The 19,152-nt window shown below is 35.4% G+C and overlaps 1 protein-coding gene across 3 annotated transcripts in view; it reads left to right on the top strand.

Annotated features, from left to right (window-relative positions):
• LOC134536631 (calmodulin-binding transcription activator 2) overlaps positions 1 to 19,092 on the top strand; it is a 417,559-nt gene extending 398,467 nt beyond the window's left edge. For all 3 annotated transcript variants that reach the window (XM_063376428.1, XM_063376429.1, XM_063376427.1), the window contains one exon: positions 77 to 19,092. The gene's annotated coding sequence lies outside the window, so the exon portion shown is untranslated. The remainder of the gene's footprint in view (positions 1 to 76) is intronic.
• Positions 19,093 to 19,152: the final 60 nt, after the last annotated feature.

The following is a 19,152-nucleotide window of genomic DNA, read 5'->3' as shown; positions in this document are numbered from 1 at the left end:
TGTGAAATAAGAATGCCCAGCCGGGCGACAGAGTGCTGCCGTGCGGGCGTGTGACGGACTTCTCGCTCCCTTCCAGGGCAGCGGCTGCGGCAAGCACAGGAGCCACGCGGCCGGCGGGCTGGACGCTCGCAGGTAACAGAGGTCAGCACTGCCTAACCTTTGACAATCTGTACTCCCCGGTGAGTCGGGGAGACTTCCACACTTCTCGCAGACAGTAGCAACGACAGACGAAGCACCAACCTCACAGAACTGAACTACTGTTCTTTCGGCAGACAGCGAAGAGATGTGTTACACCCCGTGGGGAAAAAAAAAAACTGTTTCTATTGTGGACCCCACCCAATCATTCTTACTCATGTTTATGTTTAAATTTACATTTACAGGTAGTTTGTTGAAAATTAAATATATAAGCTTTTTGAAATTGGGCTGAGTTAGGCAATAATACCACTTTTTAACATTTCGAGCACAATGCCATATGTTCTGATGATCAGCTGCCCAAATCTCAATTAAAATCAGAATATTTTAACAAGTAGAGAGCGCTTAATTGTGGCTCAGGTTTGCATAATTTTCCTTCAATAACTCTCAAACACTGCGGGAGTTGATTATTCAGTTATTGTTTGGAACTATTTCAAGGCCTTGACATTGCTGCACTGTTAAGGAGTGATAGCACACTCTTGCATGCACCGCTTGCGAGGCATTGCTCTTCAAGTAGGAAGGTTCTGTTTTTACTGTGTAAATATTACGTCTGATAAATTATCGAAGGCTGTGTTCATATTTAGAGAGGCAAAAGAAACCGTGAGTTCTGCTCATGTGCTAGTACCTGCATTTCCAATAATATAATTACGTATTGTAATAATGATGTAAATATAGTGTTTGAAACAGAGTTCCACTTCTCTGCTTGGCTAAATAGCGTCAAGATATTAGATTGTAGGACGTTAACAATGAGACACGCAGTGACGTGTATCTTTACTGAACTTGAAATATTTTTTATTTATTATTTATTTACTTTGTTAACTTATTTATTCTGAACTTTATTTCAATTTAGGTGTTTAGTGTGGAGTGTCTGTTGTAAATTTAGTGTGTGTTCTGTGAAGTGGTGGTGTTATTTAAGGGGGAATATGAAGTCTGCAGGTGATGCGATGTGATTGGTTGGGAGTGAACAGGGTAAGGAGTGAACTGTTTTCACACGGGTTGGCTGCAGCAACCTGTTCTTAAATTATATTGCGTCTGCTAGTGGTATGTTATGATAAGAGATTTATTTATTGCCAGTTTATACTGTACATTTGTAAATACGTATGCGTGTGAGTAACTTATCACTTATTAATATTATTAGAATTTTAATTGTGTTGCAAATGAAAGTGTTTACTATTATGAGTTTAAAAAAATCTGTTACTTCTTGTTGCACATTTATTGAATGTGTATGTCATAAAATAAAATAAAAAAGTGTTTTGATATATTATTATTAAATATTTTATCGATCATCAGAAAATTTAAGCAATCAAATAATTTTTTTTTGCTAGAAACATTTTAATAAAGTTTCTGGCTTATACATGTAAGTTATTTGTATATAGCGACCTAGGCTTCTTTTGGTCATGCATATGTACATACTTGACACATTTTTTGCCAAGTGTAGTGCTGTTCAGATGAAAGAATAATGTGATGGTTATTGTAGTAGTGAAATTATATTTTCTGGACTTGCACGTTGAATTTTTCGCTCTTTGAGCCCGTGGGCATAGACAAGTAGAAACAGGATGATCAAGTGAGACAACAGAAGCTGTGATGTAGGATGCAGAAATTTTACTCGTTAAAAATGTTAGCTTGTTAAAGAGTTATATACTAGTAGATACTGGGGACATTGTGATGGTGCGACTGTGAATCAGGAGAGTGATTGTGATGTAGGAGGCCTGAGTCCACTAAGCTTGGCTGTAAATAGTGTAAGGTACTTAAACGATAATGTAACATTTAGTGATAATGTAGTCTTACGTCTTTCAGCTCCAATGCCCGTATGCCTCTCATAACGACAGTGCTGTAAGCATGCGTTGTTCTGTATTTCATCCCGTGCAAATAGCATGGAGAGCATACGCACTGTTGCCATTCTCTCTCCGCTGTTCAGTTTCGCCCTCTCGATGGTGTCTGTGGAGTGTCTTCCTGGAATTCAACTTCAATTCAACTTCAACTTTGGCATGATATTGGCAAACTTTTAATATAATATAATGTGTTTTAGTAGTATATATTTGTCGACATTCATCAGTACGAGAAAGTACGTCGACTGTGTTATTAGTTGTTACCTGTTTATTATATAGTTTAGGACTGCACTGCCTCGCAATTATTTGGTTTTCTTTAACAGAAAAATAAGTCCTATCATGTTAAGATTTGGATAGCTTTAACAAAAGAAATACATTTTTTAATGTATTTCTCTGCTATTCAGATCATCCTTCTTGTGCTAATCTTCCATTCAAAACTTAAAAGTTTCTAATATATAAATTTTTTAAATGTATAATTATTTTTAATCATAAATTAGAAGGGTTTCTCAATTATCAGTTCCAGATTATGCCGAGTGTGGAAATGTGTCAAAACCGTATTTGCTTGCGAAAATGCAAATGTGTGGTTTGAGCAGAACTTTCACTAGCAGCTTAAACATTAAATTTTAAAACTGAAAACAACAATGAAAAGCATGTCAATACAATATATAGCACCAAAATGAAAGTGAAATCACGAGGTTAACCAAAAATTAATTTACATCACCAAAAAAAAATAAGTATTATTTTAATGTTTGAAGTTCAAGGAATATTATTATTTCTGTACAAAGTTTGTACCAAAGTGGAATGATCAGAAAAATTAATTTAATTTGTTTGTTTGTGCATCTCTTATTGAATCACTATTAAACCACAAATTTTTGCCATTTTATTTTTATTGTTCTGAATGTATCTGATGAATAGAAACTTATTACAAATTGTTTTGTTGTAAAAAGGCATGTCATCATTAAACTGTTTTGGTGGGAGAACTATTAAGAGCCAGAATTTATAAAAATAAATACACAGAAATTATCTGTTATAAAACAAAATGGGATTCAAAATAAATTCATAAGATCTTGTCTCTATGTAGGTATTATCGCCTTGTGTATTCATGTGCTCAACTATTCACAAGTTACTGATTTTACCTAGATTAATACGAAATGGTAACATTTTAATGTCCATGCAAGTATGTTATTTTATTTTGTGGCTGAACGGCCGTCACCGGCCGCCCACAGAGGTGATGTGGGTTCGGTTCCCGGCATTTAATTTGTGTGCAACACGGGTGTTGCTGTAAGACTGTGTGTTTCCTCACTGCCCTCCTACTTCTCGTATTCATTTCAATTTGCTCCCCTACTGCTTCATTTGCCAAGATTTAATAATAGTTCATCATCATCACCTTAAGTGTGTTTACTTTCTGCTAGCACCACCCCTAGTGTTGCTCTCAATTTTTTTAACTTTTAAACTAATTGGAAAGTGTTTTATGTTCTTTTCGTAATAAATTACATTAACACTTGAGCGACCATAATCATTCTCTATGAGACGCCATACAAAATTAACACAACTTCGTTTGCAAACTCAAAACTGCTAGTACTACAGCTCTTGATTACCTTCTATTGTACTAATTAGGAAGAAAAGTTAATCTCTTGCAAAAATCATCAGTTCAAAACAAAACAAAAAAAACATACAATCAATTAAATGTATATTTTTTTCAAGCATATGATTTTTTTTTTCATGGCTGTAATAATTAATCACAGACATTAGTTTAAAAATGAGATATTTGCATTTAAACATAATTTTTTTTTCCAAACGGTCATCTGCAGCTATTGCTGATACGGAGTTTCTCTTGAGCTCTGCAGAAAATGTGCGGGTGTGGAAAGTTTTGAGTAGTGCCTCACAAACACCAATATGGCCGTGATTTAACCTTTCATTATGAAGTTGTCTGAAGTGAACTGGCATTCCCAGCATTAGTAGCTATCAAAAAAATGTGAACGTTTAGAGAAGATGCTGTAACTATGGTTGCAATTTCCAATCAAAGAGGAATTCCACATGAATACTATTGAATATTTTATGTTATATCTCTTAGAAGTGGAGATTGTTTGTACGCCTGACAGAGGTAGTGTGAACTCTTGGCCTAATCTGGAACTGAGTTGGACTTGAGTCTTCTACAAGCACGTTCTCTAACCATTCTTGTGTGCTTGTTGAAACGGTGACTGCAGTAGTGCAGATCCAAACTTTTTAACTTCTCTTGTGTCCATGCGTTCAGTTCTGCTTCAGTTTGTGTGGTCTTACGTGAGCTGTCTGTGCGACAGGGCGTGTTGAAGAGTAATTGAAGTGGCTTCCAGTGTCTCACAGTTATGGAATCTAGTGCGAACATGATGGACTCCGTAATTGTATTGTATATACTACGTAAACTGTATTTAGTTTTAGTGTGTCTGGAAAACTTATTTCCATTTGCTTAACCACTGCCAGTTTCGACGCTCCGCATTCTGTGGAGGTATTTTACTCTCATACTCTTTTGAAGACGGAAACACTGGAAGGGCAAGTGGTTGAATCATCCTAGTTGTAAGTCATTGATTCCTTTAAGTGTCAAAAATATTGCTTATCTAAAATAGATGTATGAATTGAAAGAAATTAGTTTTGGATCTGTTACCACTCTCAGGTATTTTTTACAGATGATGAACGAACGACATGTTGTTAAAGTGATGCCAGCCGCAGACTAACTGGCTGTTCTGTTGTAAATACACCCATCTCTAGCAGTGCAGATGTTTTGTAATGGAAATTATATTTTATTCAAGCAGAGCTGTATTGAGTTATCTACCCTGACATTTGAAATTCTGATTTTTTTTTGCTGTATGGTTTTCTCTGAGTGTTCCCATTTGCCTTCCACTGCCGCTCAACCCGTCAAACCTCATCCGTCTCTAGCAATTTCAATTCGGAGAGACATCAAACCATTATTAGAAAATAAAACAAATTAAAACCCATTGCTTTTATGGAAAAAGTGCAACTATGTAATTGTAGTTTCTAATGCAGGCTTTGCATACAACTTGTAAGGCTTACCAGTTTTAGTTCCTGTGACAAAGCAAACCTCAACAAAGGCTTTGTTTGTTTGGGACTTGCGCAACAAGTCACTACCGGGCTGTTCTTGTGGGTGCGACCACTACTTCAGGAGGCTGTAGCAATGTAGTGCCTAGAGGCAGTCTTGTTTCGAGCTAAGCCAGCCTTGAAGTCAGCACCGTCAGGGCATAAGTGCAGCGGAACACGTGTCACCTCAAACACCACGACATAACTTCAACCCTAATGTCGAGGTGGCCTCGACAACCGTCTCAAAAGCCGGAGGGCGTCTGTAGTATTCAGACTCGATAAGTATTGCTGTCACCAGCGATGCGCATTGCTGTCACCAGCGATGCGCATTGAACCTTTGCTGTTTGATGAAAATACATAATGAAAATATTTATGTGACCAGAAAAGCACTGGGTCTTATTGTGATGTTTTAGTTCATCAGGAGATCAAATTTGGAAATAAATTGTGATACGATTCAAAGGGTACATAAACCATTTGTTGGCGTTATAGCTCTTGGTTACAAATTATGAGTACTAATAGTAATAGTAATATATTTCAATACCTAAATTATGAGATTTTGCTAGATGTATCCCATATTAGCAACTCTGCATTTGGATAGAAACATTTACACTTTTAGTACTTTCCACACTGTGTATTTTTACTTTCTACAATTACTGCACCTTTGGTGCAGAAGTTGTGGATTGTTTGTATCATGCAAAGTGTTAAGTTAAACTGTAACTGCATTAACTTATTTCCATTTGTAATTCAAGAACATTGACTGCCAAATATTTTGAATATGAAAGTAAAGTATGAATATATACTGTTGTGAAAAAATTTGGTTTCAGTGATGTTTTCATTCAGCTGAAAGCATGACTTGTACAAAGTTTTGTATTTATTTTTTAAAATTTTAACTATTTATTAAAGTGAGTGATGTGGCAGTTATATGTTTTACCCGGTTCTTGGTTCTTTGTTAACCTCCATTACAATGTTCAGTCACACCAAAAACACATAATATATGGCATATTTATTTGTTCGGTATGACTTAGCAGTGCTCCTAATTAAAATAATCTGACCACTAACAATAAAAAAGCTCCTAGGTAGCACAGTTGTGTCCCATCTCTCTAGGTAGCTAGAGCAGCAACACACAGTAATACATGTTAACTGCTGGGTGGATACGTAACTCACACACACACACACACACACACATAAAAATTTCTTGAGAAAAATGTAAATATCTCTTCAGAATAGATAAAGTAATTAATAAAAAATAAATAATAAAAACTAGTACAGGAATAGAAACAAAAATCAATTGCTAGTTAAGTATGTATTGTTACGAGTATAATGTGGGAAGAACTGGGTTAGTAAGGGATACCCCAATAAATTAGCACATTATTGTTTATTTCTAATGTCTACACTATAAATTTAATTACTGCATTCAAGATTTCTGTCCACAACAATTAGTCTTACACTGATCATTGAAACACAAACACTTTCCACTGGAGCTTGGCTCAACAGTGGCTTGCTCTTATGTCCGACTCTAAACACACCCCTTCCCTCCCCCTGTTTAGCTTCCTGTGGTACCAGGATTATATTTACTGTTTTTGATGCTGCTTATACTGACCAGAACCGAGAACCCGGACTGACTGACACATTACTATTTAAAATCAGTACTGTTTGCAAACAGTCTTACTTTTTCTAACTTTCTGAAGATAAGCACATTGTGGAAATTGTATAATGTAATTCAAGCTCTAGTATTCAAACATGTACTATATATACATGATTGTAGGCTTTTTATATGTTAAAAAGATAGAAGAAAAATATTTTTACATATTCGTATATCCTCATGCCCATCCAGATTAAGAGTGAAGTTTAGTAAAGTAGGAAAGATTTAAATGATTGTTGGTTACTATTATGGAGCCAGCCATTATTCACGTGTTTCATAACGACAACCACTTGTTCTTTTGGTGACGTCTGGTAGAGATGCGTACGTGAGACTCCTAGTACTAATTAAGTGCAAGCCAGATAACTACTAAAAAGATTTTCCTCTAGCGAGTTCCATTTTCACATCGTTATCCATGCCACTTAGCAATTTCATCTTGTAAGATACTCGTGATATACAAACTGTAACATGTTTAACTCTTTTTACCATTCATTCTGGCATGTTATTTGAACTACTTATTAATATTTTAACTTCAAATACTTCTCATTATGCCTAAGAGTTCAATTCTTCTACATATACATGTTTGTTGAGATATTCATCATAATGTTTTCAAGTTGTAAAATGTAGTACTATAAATTTGAAAGAAAAAGAAAGAAAAAAAATAATGCAGTGAAAATTTTTGTGGTGTTGAATTAAGTTGGTCAAACTGAGATGAATCCATTGTAATTCATGTTACGGGACGGTTTGAGCATTCTTTTAAGATTGTTTTGTTACAAATGTGTGTGGTGTGCATGCATGCGTGTTGGCATGCGTGCGCCGTGTGGCGTGTTGGCATGTGTGTGCCGTGTGGCAAGGCCGGTGACCTGCGGCTACAACCGCCAGGTCAGTTTCCACTCTCCCCCTTCCTGCACGTTACAGCTGCTGTTTTCGTTTGCGGTTGCGTTTGTCTGTCCCAGTGAGCTTCGTTGTGTTTCTCTCCATAGTCGTGGACACGTGGTTTCCGCTTCACTCCTCTCGCATCTTGTAGTCACTTAGTTTACTTTGCTTCCGTTAGTTTTGCATGTAGTAGTTAACAAAAGCAATGTCTGGTTCACCATGACTGATAATGCTTTTGAGACGTTGACAATTGCTGAGTATAGACACGTAGTTATGACACGTTTAAAAAATAAGTCATACATTCTGTCACATATCATGTTTTGTAACTATTTAATATTACTGTTTTTTTAAATAGTCAATTTATTTATATGAAATAAGTTTTGGTAGGATTTAGTCATCTAGAATCAATATCTTTGCATTTTTTAAAATCTATATAAGAATTTCTATAAAAAAAAATATTCTGTACCTTATATGTAGGTCTAATGCCATTTAAATGTTAACTGTTTCTACTATTGCATATTATATTTTATTCTGACTTCCTAGCTTGCACATTGAAATATTAAATTATCTGCATACATCATGTGCAAATGCATGGGTAAATATTAAAAATTATTCTTATCAAATCATAATATTTACTTTTTGTCACGAAGTATTACGAGTGATGGAACTTAATTTTTCGATTATGTTATTCATGCTGTGTATTAAACTGTACACACTGATGTAACGCCCCTCATGCCCCAAAATTATATTATTTTAATTTAATAAAAAAAATCCTAGAAAACAGCTGAGCAAAAATATAAAGAAAAAGACAAGTATTACCAGAGGGGGCACGAGGTGGAGAACAAGACAATTTGATACTCCCTGCACGCAAGCAACTTGGGAGCTAGTGGATTGTTTATTAGATATACCGTATTTACTCGTGTATAGCGCGCCCTCGTGTATAGCGCGCACCACGATTTTTGCAACTAATTCCAAAGAAAAAAAAAATTGAAATTTTTTTTTCCCCCATAAATAAATTTTACTAACATTTTGTGGTACCTGATTATTTAAATTGATGTGTGGTGATGCGTCAGGAAAATACATAAACTCTGCTGTCTAAACGGAAGATAATGAAGCGCTATATCGTCACAACTGGTACGTGGAAGGAAGGAAGGAAGGGAGGGAGGCGTGCCGCGCTACGTTGCTAAGCTGGCGCGGAGAACTTGATGACTCACCGGTGAGGAATGGAGGAAGCGAAGAAGTTGCCGGGGGGGGGGGGGGGGGGGGGGGGAACTGGTGACAACATTCTCTCTTTCTCTCTCTCTCTTTTTACTAGCTTCTGAGCTGGCTTTCTGTAAAGGGGGGAGGTCTAAAAATAAACAAGAGACCATGATGTGCGAGCTTGCGCGCGCGCGCGTGTGCGTGTGTGTGAGTGTGTGTGTGTGTGTGTGAAACAGAGGCCTTGTTGCTTGTGCGTATGTGTGGGGGCTGGCCAGAAACGTCACCCGTCACCCGGCAGTTAACGACTTCCACTCCTCCCCCCCCCCCCCAAAAAAAATTTTTTCCCGTGTATAGCGCGCATCCTTATTTTTTTCCTTTACTTGAGGGGGAAAAAGGGCGCGCTATACACGAGTATATACGGTAGGTTAATAAGGAAAAAATAAATCACTACATAAGTAGATTGGTCTATAGCAGGGCCGGTGCAAGGTAAATTGGCGCCCTAGGCGAAAAACCTTAATTGCCCCCCCCCCCCCCCCCCAAGCCAGACACTCCAAAAAAAATTTCCTTGCCTCAAAATACATCACGTAAGCCTAAGATTTTGTCAACAATCAAATGTAAGCAGGAGGCTTGTGTTTTTTATTACTTTTTTACTTATTACAAATCATAAATAGGTCACCGTGGACTTTAAATAAATACTTATATCAATATAAACATTCCAAACTGTTACAAAAATCAATTTTCATCTAGTTTCAATAATCCTCAAACATATTATATCAGCTGTTATGTGTCGTGCTGCGCCGCCCCCAGCTACTTGGCGCCCTAGGCGGTTGCCTAGTTCGCCTATATGGACGCGCCGGCCCTGGTCTATAGGTTTCCTGGTTTATTTAAAAAGCATTAAATTAAATCTATTTACCATTTGTTTTAGTTTCACAAAGAAAGGTATTAACAAGTTATTAAAAGGAGGGCCGGCCCGATATGATTAACACACGTCATTCTATCTTTTTAACAACAAATCAAGCACAGAAAAACAATTTAAAAATGTCCTTCCTGACATATTATAGCATGTCAGGTTCGTCCACTCATTACTGTAACAATTTCACATATTCTTATTTGTTAAGTTCTCTATGGCACTGCTCGCTGGTATTCATTTAAATAATTTCTTTCGTTGGTTGTAGGGAGAAGTTATATTTTAAAATATCACCCGGGGCTTCAAAAGTTGGACGTCTGGCCGGGATAAAGCTCTTCTTAAAGAGACTCGAAGCTCGGGGTCCTGGACAACATGATGGGTGCAATTTCGGCGCCCAAATGTTGGACCCAAACAGGGTGTAGCTCCTGGACTCCAGGAATGTCTCGCGCCGACATCCGAAATGCGCGGATCGAGAATAGCGCGGATGACGTGGGAGAATTCATGATTTAGGAAGGTAAAAAAAATTATAAAATGTAAACTAAAACATTATTTGTTGCCTAATTACTACGACTGACAGGCTACTGCTAAATTTAGAAACTGGTATCACATCCCTTAACACCGTTGACTACATTCCTAATTCGAAGGAAGAGTTTGTTGTTGCCGCGAAAAAGCCTCTCAACAGAGGAGACGCCGAGATGACGCTGTAAGTAGCCGAAGTCTAAGTGCCGCAATGGCGGACAAAGCTCCTAATTAAAACGTGCGCTCGGCTCTAGGGAAAAGAGGGGGAAGGTTCGGCTCTGGACCGAAAACTTCCGGAGGTGACCGAGGGGGGCGTAACTACACCGAGGGACGACCACTGCGCTCTCTACCAGCAGGCACAGAAAGCTACATAGGATCGATTTTTACAGGACGCGTGTAGAAAGCATAGGTCCTTAAGGCGCAGCCGGTGCTGCTCTCTGGCGGCCTAAAGGGGAAAGAAAGAAGGAGGTTAGCAAAGTCGCCACTAGGTGCCGCGGGCGTTAGCTCCACTCGCTGGCGACAAGTGCAGAAGTAACTGTTTCTGCCACTAGATGTCATGGGTGGTCCATATCTGCACATATTTTTTTCTGTGGCAAATCGTCCTTGAAGTAGGCCACTGCCTGGCGAGTTCACGTCAGGGCAATGATCCTGGGCTAAATTCTGAGAAGCAAGGTGGGGAGCTGGGGGGGTGAGGGTGGACAAAAAAACGCAACGAGGCTGGGAAAGAGCGTCCTAACGGGACTTTCTATGAGTGAACCTAAGAAGTATGCGTGACGGGAAGAGCTGTTGTTAGCTGTTCTCTGAGAAGTGGTAACAACTCGTCCAGAGCTGTTGTGTGCAAATTTAGTCATGCAGGGAATTAAAGTTACAGGCCCACGGGCGTGACTGCAAGCGGGAGAAATGTCATCCGGGCTGCTAATGACGTCTTTAGGCTTGCAAAAGCTCAGATTGGCCCCTGAGAAAAAGTGTCTCAGTCCACTGCTGCAAAGTATAACTTAGTAGAGTACACCAGCCTAACAAAGTGTAAATCACCCTTTTTGTAACCAAATTATATAAAAAATAAAATTTCCAAAAATAATTTAAAATTATAATAACAATTTTTAAAAAAAGTTCCAAAATACCTAATTTCCGGCACACTGAAAATTAACGGTAGTAATTATACTATGCATAAATAAATACACTCTCCAAGAGCATTCACTGTTGCGCTTATTGTAACCTCACGAAGTCCCGGCGGAAGTATTGCAGTGCTGCTTTGCTTGCTGTTATTTGTCGGGCCATTTTGAACATCGAAACTCCCTTGTCCTCTGCTTCACAGCATCACCTTCTGAATCTCAAATTTTCGTCACTCAATACGAGGTCGACACTGAAGATATTGACCGTCTGTTTATTTCAGTAGTCTGTGATTAAGATTACCTATTTATTGCATTTTTTCTTTTATTTTAAGGAATCATTAAAAAAGAATTTTTTTTATGTCAAATCTTTTATAACAAATTGTAAGAATAATGTTATAAAACATTACTTTATTTAAATCACTATCTATCACCCTTCTTTATCATCTTTTGCAAAAGCAGAATAAAAAATTGTTAAAGTACTGTAGTAAATGTGTATGTACCTATTTAAAATAGAGTAAATCTTTGTTAAAAGTTTCTCAAGGTGGTTAAAAATTTTGACTCATTACCAGGGTTAAATTGGTTGAATAAATAGATGAAGTGCCAAATTTTTAAAATTTTCTTAAGATGGTTTTTCTTTCATTTTGAAACTTGTGTTAATTTCTTATTTCTTTTGACTTACTTAACTTGTTCGCTCATCAAATTTCAGAATTTTGTATTGGCCAATAAAGTTGTACGTATGTGATTGGTGGTTCCATATCCCAATCTGAAGAAAGTTGATTCATGGAAACCATGTTCTTTCAGCAACTACCAACCAGTAGATTCCAGGCCTGCCACATATTTCTCATTGCTTGAAGTTTCAATCTAAATTTGTAAATATTTGATTTTACAAGGCCAATATGTATGTAGTAGTAATCCACGCATATCATTATATTTTAATATTTTGATCTATTTTGATAAAATCTTTTGTTTCACCTTTCCGCAAAAAACACTAACTTCGTTGTATATTACGTAATCAGGACAATATCCAAAATAAAAACATGTCATTAAAAAATATTAATATTTCCAAAAGGTTTCAAATTTTGTACCTCTTTTTTAAAATTAGAATTATCTTATCACATATTAAAAACGTTTTGCCAGTATTTAATTCTATATAACACTAAGCCTTCCCATCTAACAGTTTAAAAAAATTAGTACTTTTTGATTTTTAATATTTTCTCACTTAAAATGATTTTTAGTGGGGGAAAAATTTGACTACTGAGGCACTCTACTATATATAGCCACTATAGGCATTAATTATGTAATGAGCAATATTTCCAGGATTAAGTATAGCATAAAAATATTAATAGAACAAAAAATTATGATTTTAACCCCTTGCAAAAATAACTTTTTAATGTTTACTGATGATATGAATTTTTTTTATTTAATGAGTTTTCCCTATTTTATTTAAACTAAATAAATATATATTTTTTCTTAATGTAAACTAAAGTTTCTGAATGTTGGTTGACAATTACCAGCAATTTACTGAAGCCTTAATTAAATAGCTAGAAATATCATTAAAAATATCATATTTCAAAAGAAAAGTTATTGCATTACAATAGTATGTGATTTAAGGTTAACAACTGATTCGTGTAGTAAACCAGTACCTGAATAATTTTTTTTTGCTTATTGTTTTTAAATTCAAATGCTTGTTTTTTAAGTCCATAAACAGTGCAAGCTGCATAATATTCATTAATATGATTCATATGTAAAATGAATAAATCAAAATTGTTGTATTTTGAAAATTGTATAGTGATGGTTTACAACCTTGTATCTTTACCAGTACCCTTTTCTTAAAGTCTATTTTAAAAATTCTGCTTGAATAATATGAACCAAATTTGTTTCACATGTTTTCAATTAATTATGTTGTTCAATTATTAGTGGTTGACAAACATTTCCAATTTAGCTAATTTTGAACTATAGTGTTCTGCCTATCTACCTTTTATTTTAATCATTTAGGTATAATACAATATTCCAAGAAAGTGTTAAAAATATAAAATATGTGTATTTTAACTTGAAGATATTTACTAAAAATTTTACAGAAGATAATTATTTGACTAATCTTTTATAATTGTAGGCCTACATTTCAAATCCCAGTGAGTCAAAGCTGAACTTTGTGGATTTAGATCAGACCTGTCATTTTATGCTAACAATTTACCTACGGACAGAAAAACATATTTTTATGTAACATAGCTCTGTTTACCCACGACTGAACAGAGAAGGTGTATACTTTTAGGGTGCGAGGTTATTTGTGTAAAAAAATTAATGTTCTCATTTATCTCCAAAAAGGTTTGACCAATTTAGATATGGTTTTCTGTAAAAGGTTTGTGATTCACTGGCGATGGTTTCAAGATAGGTGTTATGGTGTTTACTCGCCAAAGGGCGCTGTAATAAATGTTTTTCTTCTTGCTTCTGTATATGAACTGCTGAGGGTCTGATGGTACAGCAGAAGAACATCGTCGGAAACCACTCCATTAGTAAATTCATGTTTATATAAGCAACTAACGGTCGTGAAAAAACAAAGGAAAACGAGCTAAAAATACTAGTTATAAAGAGAGGTTATGTTCCGTTTATAAACTAAAATACATGTGCATTTGCATTGCATGCTTTTCTTAGAATGAGTTATTTTGGGGAAGCTAGTAAAATTATGAAAATTATTTAACAAAATGTATTTTCTCCTGTATCGGTTCGGAATCTGTGAATCGGCAACAGTTGTACTGGTGTATCGGCATATTGGAAAAATTTTGTGAATCGGTACAGCTCTATTATTAATTGTTACTACGTTGTTCCTACAATTATTTATTTTTATACAAAATTATAAAACAGTTACAGTTTGCGATATCTTAAAATATATCGCAATTCAAAACAAAACTCTCTCTACAAAATGGTGTCCATCTCACGGGGGTACAATAAAATAACACACCATAAAATAAAACAGTATGGGGGTAAAATGTACGGGTAAAATATTTTGTGAGACGCCAAACATACAGGACAGACAAATAGACATATACTTAGACAGTAACGTAGGAATTTTCTAAAAAGTTTAAAATAATAACCAAAATTCAAAATTTTGAAAAATACATACACAATTGCAAAGAGCATAATTAATGTTTCCAATAAATTGGTCCTTACAGTTTTGTGTAAACTTGAACTAAAATGATAACATTCATTGAATTTTTTAACCTGGTTGTGGTGTCATATAGTATATTGACATTCATTTCAGTGTTATCACAACTCACTGTAAAATATTGTCCATAGTTATCAACTGTGATAAATTTCTTTTATCTTAGATCACAATTACAGAGCTAACAATGGAGATTCATTGGTTTTAGATTTGGAGAAGAAACATGTGTTAGAACTTGTGAACAATCATGTACAGACACAGGAAATAAAAAAAAAATATCTTCATTTGTATTGTTGCTGATGAGTAATTCTCACATCCTTAAGGTCTACCCAGGCACACAATGGTGTGCAGAGCTTCAGGAAAAAACGACACAATTTGAAAACTGCTCGGCTCGAGATATCTGGGTGGAGTCCGTTTACGAAAAGCATTTAAGATTGCGCTGAGGTCCGATAAGTAGTTATGTTTTCAGATCAAGTTTTTAAACTGTATTTTTAAGAAAAGAGTTAAAATAGCTAAAATGCATGTTTTCAGAGTAATTTTTAGGTGTAAAAACACTGTTACAGATTCTTGAAAGCACTTAAGGGACTTGCATTACACTTTTATCATTATCATCATCTCAGCTGTATAATGTTATGATTACCACTCAAATTTCATAGTTGCCCTATGCACAATGAGAAGACTGCGTGCCAGTTCAGAGCCTTGCGCTTAGAGGCTACACCGCGCTAGAAACACTAGCGAGCATCGTGCTTATCATCTCGCCTCACTAACAGATACATCTCTGGCAAGGCAGGCCCCTTAACAACATATTTTATTGCATAATACAAGCTTAAAAATTGACATTTAATAAAAAAAATTTACTCTAGTCACTTAATTAATTTTCTCTCTGGGACGATTCTATCTTTGTCACTCGATTCCGTGTTCTCAGGTTCAAGTTGAAGACTGCCACATGTTTTTTTGAAGTGAAACTTCTTTGATGAAGGGGCTACGATTTTCAAGCGTTATGAAAATTCCAATCGCGTGAAGGAAATAGTTAGGTGCATGGTGGGGGAACCGGCAGAGGAGAGTGCGTCGGCGACGCCACCACAACGCATGCGCTAGCAGTCGAATGGGATGACAGCAAGGGAGGTGGGGTAGGTACGTAGCGTAGAATGCTATAAGCTAGTTGTAACGGCTGGAAGAGGAGACGGCAAGGGAGAGGTAGAAATGACACAGCAGTGATGCTACGGAATTCTCGTAATGCTGCTTGTGTTTGTCTAGTCCTCATCTTTCGTATCAGCTAACGATTGATGCTACCATATTTATGTTATTTTATTTAAAGTATCTACAATTCATTTATTTGTGTGAAAAAGAGTCATTGATTGATTTGTGAAAATTACTTTATAAGTATCATTAATTTTTATGTGAATAGTGTGATTTAAAATGTAAAAAAAGATGGATTGACTTAAGAGGTTAACTTTATAAGTGTAATTCATTTTTTGGATGTAAAAACTGTGATTTGAAATATCAAAAGGCCTAACAGTAAGATATAGACTTTATAAGTGTAATTTATGTTCGATTGGAGTGAGTTTTTTTAAATTCCAGCTGGAGATCATGATTTAACATCATACCTAAAAATAATAAAAAGGCAAAAGCAGATAAAAGGTATTATCAAAGGCAAGGTGGGAATAAACTGCTAAAAGAGGCGCCAGAAAGTGCCAGTGAACGGATACGAGTGTACAGTACTATTCTCAATCATTAGCTCTTGTTGAATAAAAAAATACCACTAATTTATCTCTATACGTAATAAGCAAGAAGTTTCACTACTGTCGCATGTAGACTCCATTCTTCTTTGCTTTGCAATAAGAATCCGCCCCAGCCATGGAATCTCGGGACTGCAGAGTGACTGACTGTCTGGCGAGGTCGCTGTAGCACTTGCCGTCACCTCACAGGAAACTGCACCTGCAGACAAACTGTTGTTCTTGGCCAGGTTACAAATAGTATATGTTTGATTGGAAAAATTGTTTTCATTGTTAGCCTTCTGGCACACAACTCAAGGAAAACAACCGTACGTTACCTTTTTTTACTAACTTAGTTGTAGGGGTACTCGAACAATATTCAACATTCGTGAATTATTTGGTGTTCGATATTCACGAATAATTTTATATTCAATTCAACATTTCAAATTATATATAAATTATTTTTTACTAATATAAATCCTTTCACCGTGTGTGGCTCATACAGAAAAAAAGTATTATTGAGAAAAAAATTTAACATGTATGAGGCCTAAATGATTTATTAAAAAATTTATATTTGTTTTCCATAATATTCACCCATTGTTTTTATATTCAACAAATCGGTGATTATAATTTAAAATTATAGAAACTGCTTTATTTTATGTATAAAATCAAAACTATTTTCAAACTTAATATTTCACCATATGCCAGATTTTTTTTTTTTTAAATCCCTAAAATTTTTACCTCTTTCTTATATTACTGTATTTTGGATCAGTATTTCTTATTGTATTTCTATGTGAAGTGTGAAAAACAAAAAAAATCACTGAATGTTAAAATTTGATTTGAAAAATATTCACTATTCGTGAATATTATAATATTCAGTTCAAATAAAAAAGTAATAGTTTTCGCAGACTACTTAGCTACACTTTATTCAATTCTATTCTTTTCTGCAAATATTTTTGACTGTGACAAAGGCTTTGTGAGAGGTGTGAAACATGCTGTGAAAATGAGGTTTTTGCTTTGACTTCGCTCGTCGTCGACCTAGTTAAATATGTATTTGTCTGATTGTTTTATTAAAAGAAATAGGCTACTAGGCACGTGTATAACATACACAAAGTACTGAGCTGCAAGGTAACTCACAACTGCAACTGAGTGAGCATGGGTGCAGTTGAATCCAGGTACTACAGCTGTGTCCTGGGGTAGATGCTGCTGGGTTTGTGCCCGACTGACTACGTCACCGTCCCCTGAACACGTGTTGTCCGCAACCTGCAACCTTCGAGCTGGCTTCTTACCACTGATACTTGTGACTTGTATATATGATGATTTGATGGAATATTGATTTCTGTTCTTTGCTTCCCGTGCATGGGTCTGAGCTGTAGAGAATCATTTGCATGTGGGGTCATTAAAAATGTTGAGTCTACGTCGGATAAAAGATCTTCAGTACTTCAGTTCTTGGTAACTAGTTGTTCAGAGTAATGTATTTTTTCACATAACTATCAGAAGCTTATTTACACTGCATGAAAACTGGTCAACTCGGGTTTGTTTAATATTTTCATGTGTGCATGAGAGAGAGAGAGAGAGAGAGAGAGAAAAAGAGAGAAAGATAAATATTACATAAAGAAAAGGCTGACTGCAATTGGTTTTACATTGCCGCATCCTCTTCCTTGTTAAATATGTAGTTCTTCTGTTGAAGATATTTTAGAATAAACTTGTAAATATGTTATACTTATTGCACTTAAATATTTTTACAATGTTTGAAATGCAACTCTCATTCCTTGATTATTCAGAAATATTAGAATTGTATAATTTCAGCAAACACTGTTGCGGGTTTCAAGTCGCAGACACATCTGTCATACAGATTTTGATATGTGGTGCATAATTCAGAACACCAATAAGAAGTTGATGGTAAAATTCAAACTGAAACATAGTTTCAGGTGTATTTATAATTATACTGTATTTCAGTGAATGTACTTTTATATATTGCTATGGTGATTTGTCAATGATTATGATAGATTGTAACTTGTAATGTTGTGTTGTTGCAGTTTTATAAATTAGTGACTTCTACTTTTCACAACCAAATCTTGTGTTAATAGCGTGAGTGATCATAGTTATTATGTACTAATTTATATTTTACCAGAAACCATAGAAAAAAACTCAAGATTGAAAACGATTTTAAAATTATATATTACATTGTTAGATACTGAGAAGTAGCTTTGAGTCACTACACATTTTGTAAGATGTTTTGTGGGATTAAGATGTACGATAATTCTCACTGGTGCAAGAATTGTAAATAAGAGTCTCTATTTTTAAAATCTGTTTTGTTAGATTTTAAACAATTTATTGGTGTTCGAAACCCTCCCACAAATCTAACTTTTACTAAGAGGTATTCTTTATAGGCTTTGAATATTCAGCATTGTGCCCAACTTCTTCAAAATTAGGTACCAACTCCTCGTGATTTTCACACCAACAGTGTGAACTTTTCAAGCAAGCATACTAATTATCTTTATGTAATTTTATACATATATGTATGTAATATTTCTGTGGTTTACAGTTTCTAGTTTCCAGTTGCAATTTCTATTATTAATAAAATACTCTGTCTTTGTTCTTGGCACTTACAATGCAGGGCATTTTCCTGGTTTATTGATTGGTACAGATTTACATTTAGTTGTGTATCTTTCAGCATTTTCATCCATAGAGTATGAGCTTACCTATTGTTGAAGAGAATTTGCACAATATTGGCTGTAGTATTTTTCACTCAAATAATATTTTGGCGACTTACTGCTTGTTATTAAAGTATGTATTTATCTTTAACATTGGCAAGATAATGTCTTGTATGATTTTTATTATTAACTATGGAAAATAAATAACACACAAATTATGAGCACTTATTTATTTTGAACCTAAATATCCTCAAAATAAAATTAAGTTGTCAGA

This window comes from Bacillus rossius, chromosome 11, assembly GCF_032445375.1.
Source record: "Bacillus rossius redtenbacheri isolate Brsri chromosome 11, Brsri_v3, whole genome shotgun sequence".
Classification (NCBI taxonomy): domain Eukaryota; kingdom Metazoa; phylum Arthropoda; class Insecta; order Phasmatodea; family Bacillidae; genus Bacillus; species Bacillus rossius.
The sequence above is the reverse complement of the archived record's forward strand: the minus strand, read 5'-3'. Positions and strand labels throughout refer to the sequence as shown.